Source organism: Phytophthora infestans, genomic scaffold (assembly GCF_000142945.1).
Source record: "Phytophthora infestans T30-4 supercont1.2 genomic scaffold, whole genome shotgun sequence".
NCBI classification, from domain to species: Eukaryota; Oomycota; class Peronosporomycetes; order Peronosporales; family Peronosporaceae; genus Phytophthora; species Phytophthora infestans.
Genome location: NW_003303757.1, coordinates 5,168,536 through 5,173,952, shown reverse-complemented (window position 1 = coordinate 5,173,952; position 5,417 = coordinate 5,168,536).

The following is a 5,417-nucleotide window of genomic DNA, read 5'->3' as shown; positions in this document are numbered from 1 at the left end:
AGGACGCAAGGGAGCCTGCGAAGACGAGGCAGGTTTCACGCGCTGGCAGGTCTCGCAGGTGCGCACCCACTTACGCACCCATTTGTACAGGTGTGGCCAATAAAAGTCGCGTGACACAGCGGCAAATGTCTTCTCGCGACCGAGATGAGCGCCCAGCGGGGCATCATGAAACTCATGGATAATCCGTGAGCGCAGATCGGGGTCGTTAGGGACAACGACACGTGGGGCATCGAAGTTGTCGATGCTGTACGCCAGCAGCTCGTCCTCGAGACGATATCGGTGGATTTTGTTTCGTACAGAGCGGGAAAGGGCTCCCAGTGTGTCGGCGCTGGGAGAGCGGAGATGCTTCAGGATACTGGAGCACGTCGAGTCATGTTCGTAAGCAGCTCGGATCTCGTCGCGAAGTGGCATTACCGGGGAGACGCTCGTCAGGTTGACGCCTGACGCCTCACACGTGGCACACTCGTCTACATCGTCTTCATCCAGCAAAGCTTGTCGACCCAATGCACCGCGTGGGTCGTAGTCGGGACGCCGAGACAAAGCGTCGGCGAGAATGTTGTTCTTGCCGGGTTTGTAGTGGACAACGAAGTTGTACTCCGAAAAGAACGAAAGCCAGCGGGCCATCCGCTGGGAGAGATGAGGACTCTTCATCGCTGTCCTCAGCGATGCATGATCGGTGTACACCGCGAAGGTATCCTCACCCAACAAGTACACTCTGAACTTGATCAGAGCGTAGCGCATCGCAAGGAGCTCCTTGTCGTGAACAGGGTAGTTGCGCTCCGCCGGCTTCATCTGCCTAGACTGGTAGCTTACGACACGCTCTCGATCTTCTTCATCGAATTGCATCAGCGCACAGCCGATGGCGAAATCGCTCGCGTCGCAGACGACGTGAAAAGGCTTCGAGTCATCCGGGAGCGCGAGGATTGGGGCCTCGGCGAGACTCTTCTTCACCGAGTCGAAGGCGGCTTGATGTGCGGAAGTCCACGACCACGACACATCTTTCTTCAACAACGAAGAGAGCGGCTGGATCAATCCGGCGTAATTCTTCGTGTACTTGTGGAGATAATTTGCGAGACCCAGCCACTGACGCAGTTCAGTGGGATTCTGTGGCGTAGGCCACGCACATATCGACGACACTTTCTCGGGGTCGGCGCGGACGCCGTTCTTGCTCACAAAGCAGCCAAGCACCGGAATCTCCGGCGCGCAGAATATACACTTCTTCAAGTTGGCATACAGCTTGTTTTCGCGCATCACTTGGAAGACTTGCCTCAGATGCTTCAAGTGGACTTCAAGCGCGCTGAGGCCTCCCTCAGCGCGACTGTGTACGAAGATGTCATCGAAATAACTCGGTGCGAAGTCGCGGAGCGGGCGCAGCACATGGGATACCATGCGATTGAACGTGGCGGGAGCATTCTTCAACCCTTGCGGCATAACAAGCCACTCCCAGAGCATACCACTGGGAGTGCTTACCGCTGTGAGCGGTATATCGCTCAGCCTCATGAGGATTTGGTAGAACCCATCGGTCAAGTCGATGGCGCTGAAGACCTCACTACCCGACATTGCGTCGAGCACCATGTCCTTCCGAGGAATCGGCGTCTGGGCAGGGATGGTAGCGTCGTTAGCTTGTTGAAGGCATGGACGATGCGCCATCCGCCCGTGGCTTTCTTCACACAGAAGGTCGGACTGGAGTGCGGCGATGTGCTCTCACGCACATGACCCGCCTTGCGGCGGCTCTCGAAGAAGTCATCGATAGCTTGGACCTGATCTCGCGGGAGCGGCCACTGCCGCGTCACACAATACTTCGAGCCGGGCACGAGATCAATCTCGTGGCGAATTCCTCGGTCAGCTGGCAACTCAGCTGGGATCTTATCCGGAAATACATCTTCATATTCGCGGGCGGTCTCGTAGACTGGATTGCCGGATTCGCGTAGCGCGTCCCAAGACTGCGCTGCGAAGCGCTCCTCGCGGGCCGACTTCGGCTCAGCGCTCTTTGGGCGCGAGGGAGCGTCGCCGTCACTGACTGCATTCACTTCGAGCGACGCCGAATCGGCGTCGGTGATCAGGCAAACCTGTTCGATTTCATCGTCCTTGAGGCCGCGAAGGAAGTTCTTCCAGGAGAGACCTGGAAGTCGAGTGATCGACCCTGCCTCGCCAGGCGGGTTTGCAAGCTCGAGTGTTCGTCGGCGGCCAGAGGTACCTTCCACATACTCAAGCACGCAGACCGACTCCGTCGGTGAGCTGTCACTTGGTACGGGCTCTCGGCGAGGTTTCAGCCGACGCCGCTTCGACTTCCTCTTTCGCCGCCTCGAGTGCAAACTCGAGGATGATGAGTCGCTCTCGCTGGACGAGATGTCACCCCCCTCTAGCGGGAGCCCCTGCTCGACCGCGGTAGTGTTCAGCGGGAGCGCCAACTGCTCGACCACCGGCTCAATTGACGGGAGCCCCTGCTCGACCGCCAACTCGTTCGTCTGCGGGAGCCCCTGCTCGACCGCCATCTGGTTCGTCTGCGGGAGCCCCTGCTCGACCGCCATCTCATTCGTCTGCGGGGGCCCCTGCTCGACCGCCGTCTCGTACATCTGCGGCAGCCCCTGCTCGACCGCCAGTTGGTCTTCATCCCCGCGTCGCCGCGGGGACTCGACGGTTAACAGCACTGCGCAAGCCGTGCAGAGAGGGCCATCGCTCACTCTGTGCACAACGTGCGTCGTGGATGACCGGTCCACGACGGTGACGTGAGGCCAATCCTTCTGGGCGACCAGGAGGTGCGTGAACACCTCGCTCACATCATAATCACTGCGGCGCTTGACCGACCGGGCCAACCAGTCAATCTCTGGTTGATAGCGCGTCAGCCACGGCATACCCAGGATGCAGTCAAACGCGTAATTCATCTCAATGACGAGGAAGTCGTCGTTGCTTCGGAAACCGTCGAACGTGTACGGAAGGGTAATCTCGCGCCGCGCTACGCGGCGTGATTTCCCATCGGCCAACTTGACAGCGACCTCCCCTCTACCTTTGCGGACAGTGATGTCCGACGGGAGTACCGACAAGCACGACGCGCGGAAGAAGTTGTTGGTCGCTCCTGAATCAAGGAGCGCTCGCAGTGGTCGCCGGGCACCGGCGACATGAAGACTGACAATGATTAATCTTGAATCGCTCGGCGTGGTGGTGGCATGAAAGTGTGCATGCAGCACAGGAGGGCTAGGAGGTTGGGTTGCCACCGGGGGACCCGGACCTCCATTCCAGCCAGTAGGGCGCCCCGCACCTACTGACCCTGACCGTTTTTTGGCTGGTCAGAACTCACGGGCTCGGCATCGACATGCGCAAGCACTGGAGCTGGCGCGCGGCACTCCGCCGCGCGATGACCGACCTTCCGACAGCGGAAGCAGGTGAGAGAACGATTGTTCCGAGCACCGCTCCGACGCGCTGCATAACGCTGACGATTGCTCGTCGCATCGATAGCGTCGATGTCCATGGGCTCGGGCGCAGAATCCCGAGCAGAAGCAGGTAGCGCGTGAGCGTATGACGCCGCAACCACGTAGTCCTCGCGTAGGGCGAGGGCGAATGCCTCTTCGAGCGTAGAGGGGTCCGATCTTGTAAGGCAGTAGCGCGTCATGCCTTCGCGCATACCGAACACGAATACATGAACCTGAGAGGCCATATCGATCGGCTTAGACACGATGCACGACGCGAGGTGTCGTGTCTTCTGGATGTAGTCGCGCATAGTCATCGTGCCTTGCCGAAGGGCGAAGAAGTCTGCCCGAATTCGGGATTCATCTTGCGGCGGCTCGAACGCGAGCCGAAGGTCACTCTGGAGGGTATCCAGAGTGGGGAAGACGTTGGGATCGACAACCAACTTGCCGAGAGCCCATTCCTTGGCTTTCCCAGACAGCCGCGAGAGGAGGAAATGGACCTTCGCGGAAGGCGCCTCGATCAACCTCGAGGCGATGGCGATGTCGATTTCTCGAAACCAGCGATTCAGCGGAAGTCGATCTTCTCCGGCACCGGAGTAGGTGGACGTCTCTAGCTTCACGACGTCATTCGTGGAGATACGCGAGGGAGTTGACACTCGCCGATTCCAATCGGCGAGCTCGCGTTCCATGAATTCTTGTGCCGCAACGCGCTGCTCGTCGGGCGTCGCTGAGCGCAGCAGCGACGTGACGACGGCTTCTCCGGACACCGCCGCAAGGCGGTGGAGAGCTTCCCACTCGATCCGAGTGAGATGGAGAAAGGCAGCGTGGTCGAGGTCTTGGCTCATGTCGAACTTGGTCGTTAGAAGGACTACGAAGTGCTACCAGGTGTAACGGGCCAGGTATTTACTCCGTTACTTGCTTACACTATAGTGTTGAGGAAGCTCGCAATAGGACGACTGAGTCTTAGGTTTAAGGAAAAATCAACTCTGACTTTATTTTAGGACCAAGGCCACAGCCCTGGCCACTCAAATACACGTCATAGTCCAATTGGCTAATAATGGGTCTGGCTCCCCATATATCAGCCAATGGCATGACAGCATTTCAGCACACGCTAGTCGTGTGCTGATGCACCTACTTATGTAAAGAAATCTACCTACTTATGTAATGGAGGGGCCCATTACAGCGCCTGTTTCACCTTCTTTCGTCGATTCTGCCGGGGCTTAGCTTTGGGTAGCTGAAGTACTTCAATCTTGTCGTTTTTTCGCACAGGTGGTTTTGAAGCAGCCTTTGTCTTTGTTTGTACAATGTCCTTTGTCAGTAGCAGTTTTTGCTTAGGCGGCATAGACCCCGACTCAGACGAATCCAGTTTTGTCTCCCACGTTTGCGTCAAAGTTAGTAGGTCGGTGTTGCAGCTTGTGCTGGTTGATTTACGGCTTGTGGTGCTTGTTTTGGAATCCGACTTCACAAAATGTTGTCGCTCGTGGTCATGGGGGAGCTGTACATTGCCTCCCGCAACTAGTAGACCATGTTCAGCTTGCTCCATGTCACGAATCATTGCCATTGTGTCGATGAGATCAGCTGGATCAATGTCAGATCCTGTATCACTCTCTTTAGCATCACCAAGAGCCGCAGTATCGTCCGTGCTATCGTCGGGCATCGTTGTCGCATCTGGCGTGTATGTAGGTAGCTTTTGCATGCCATTGCGAACTAATTCTTTCCACGATTGCAGCGCTGGGTAGAATACTGGACTGGTTAATCCGGCAAGGTACTCCATTACTGGCTCGAACGCAGCTTTTGCATAGCAGTACTTCTCTTCCGATGATAACACCACCACATTTGCCTGTTCACGTCGCCTCAGCTTAACATATACAAGCCGCGGCTTTTTAGTCCGAGATCGCACTTCACTCCGCTCAACCCCACGCGGCGGTGGTACTTCCGGGTTCACACCTTGTGTTGCGGTAAATGACTCTTGTGTTGCCGAAACATCGTCTTGTGTTGCTTTCCATACTT